The sequence below is a fragment of the Octopus bimaculoides genome, chromosome 11 (assembly GCF_001194135.2).
Source record: "Octopus bimaculoides isolate UCB-OBI-ISO-001 chromosome 11, ASM119413v2, whole genome shotgun sequence".
Taxonomy (NCBI): domain Eukaryota; kingdom Metazoa; phylum Mollusca; class Cephalopoda; order Octopoda; family Octopodidae; genus Octopus; species Octopus bimaculoides.
In genome coordinates this window covers 22,359,891-22,362,080 of record NC_068991.1, presented here as the reverse complement: position 1 = coordinate 22,362,080, position 2,190 = coordinate 22,359,891, and the positions used below count along the sequence as shown (strand labels likewise).

Here is a 2,190-nt window from a genome sequence, read left to right as displayed (position 1 = left end):
TTTTTATCCCCCATCTTTTATTTATGATAAAAAATAAATATAGCTAATTCAATGTTACTCTTTCTCCCCCCAAAAAATGGCAAGGAGTTAGACAGATGATGCAGTACTAAAAAAAATTATAATGTAAAAAACAAAAAAAAACAAGAAAAACAACAACCCAGAACGCTTGGAGTTGAAGGGGATAAGACAGGGAAGAAGTTACAAAATAGCAAAGATGAGGAAAATGAAAGGAAATGCAGAGAAAGATAGAGAGTGAGGGGGGATGAAAAAAATTAAAAAAAAAGACACTCCTATAAAAAAATATAGAAAGTAAAGATGAGAGAGAGAGAGAGAGAGAGAGAGAGAGAGGGTGAGCGTGTGTGAATGTAAAAACTTGGCCAAGATCTTTTAAATGTTCAATTGAGTTGCATAGTTATAGAAATATCTTATTGTTCGCAGAGAATTCTATGAATGCCATAATAAGTGAATGAGAGGCAACGATGCGCTGGCAACATTCCAGAATTCGATGACCTGTACATATGTTATGAACGTTACATATGTGTTGGAAGATTACGATTATGAAGAGAAAGTAAGTAAATATACACAAAGGGGAGAAATCAGTGTGTGTGTGTGTGTGTGTGTGTGCGTGTGTGTGTGTGTGTGTGTGTGAGTTTGGGTTTGGGATGGAGAAACTCAATCATTCTGATTCGTTGGAGAGAAAGATTTAGAGCAGATTTTCAGTGGTGAGAAGTTGATGCTAAAACAGCATTACTTTTTTTTTTTCAATATATATCTTTCAACGAGAGAACAGGAAGCCAAAACTGTTTTGTTATTGGTTATTGTTGTTATTGTTGTTAGTGGTGTTGTTCTTACTAATGATTCTTCTCCCAATGGAAAGGAAGGAAGGAAGTTTTTTTGCTAGTTTCCTTTGTTTCATCTTTCGCCTGACTACTTCTCTCAATTAATAGCAGACACCATTATTTCATTCTACAACATTTGCCTGCAGAATTGCTTGTCTGCTTTTTTCGTTTTCTTCCTTTTACTAAATACAGCTATCAAACATGATAGAAGATTAAAAAAAATAAACAAACAAAAAAAGCAACAAACTGTTAATACCTTTCAGTTCCTTATCTTTTGTTCAAGGCCTCCCATCTAGTTTTTATAACTGTTAAAGAAATTATTATGATTTTGATCATCTAGGGCAGTTAAGGCAGCGAGCTGGCAGGATGGTTAGAGCATCAGAAAAAAGGCCTTACAACATTTGTTCCAGCTCTTTATGTCTTTAGTTCAAATCCCACCAAGGTCAACTTTGCCTTTTGTTCTTTCAGGGTTCATAAAATAAAGTATGAGTCAAATACTGGATTCAATGGTATTTACTACCAATCTCCCCTTTAAAATGCTGGTCTTGTGCCTCAATCAGAAACCATAATTATTTAGAGTAGTGAATTGGCAGAAACATTAGCCTGCTGCCTCACAAAACGCCTTTTGACATTTACTTACAAAATTTTTTGTTCAAGGTTCAAGTTCTGCCAAGGCTGGATTTGGCTTTCGTTCATTCAGAGTAGAAATATAAGTACTGGTCATGTACTATAATAGATAAAATTAACTGTTCTCTTTCATCAAATTTCTGTCCTTGAGCCAAGCACAAGTATGGCTGTGTAGTTAAAAGGTTTGCTTCAGGTTCAGTCTCACTGTGTAGCAACTTAGGTGTCTGCTACTATTGCTCTGGACTGACCAAAACCAACTGTCTATATAAAAATGTCACGACCGAAATTTGACACACTTGTTTACACAATTAGTTCCATACTTGACTGAGCCCTAATCCATGAAGTTCCCATATACATCATATATCTTCCCACAATAACTTTCTAGCAAGCTACACCCTACATTTTCTCGTATCCTCCTCTACTCCTTTCCCCATTCTATACAACTATTTCCTCAGTCCATCTACACCACACCTTATCATTCCACACAGCTCCATCTACTCCTAAAAAACAACTTGCCAAAGACTATATAAAGCCCAAAAGAACCTGAGTAAAGCACAGGCAAAGAACACAAACTTGCTGCCTTTTCCTTGTAAAAGTTTAACAGGTGCTTCTCTACAAGTATTGCGTAATCCTTCAGTTTAATATCAAATTGTTCTTATATATAACCTGACATTGAAACAGACATTTATATATATCATCATCATCGTTCCTCATCATATATATA

General features: G+C 35.4%; 1 protein-coding gene across 3 annotated transcripts in view; it reads right to left on the bottom strand.

The window, feature by feature from the left end:
- The window catches only part of LOC106879400 (intraflagellar transport protein 43 homolog), a 50,980-nt gene that overhangs the window by 31,718 nt on the left and 17,072 nt on the right, over positions 1-2,190 (bottom strand). The gene's annotated exons all lie outside the window — the stretch shown is intronic.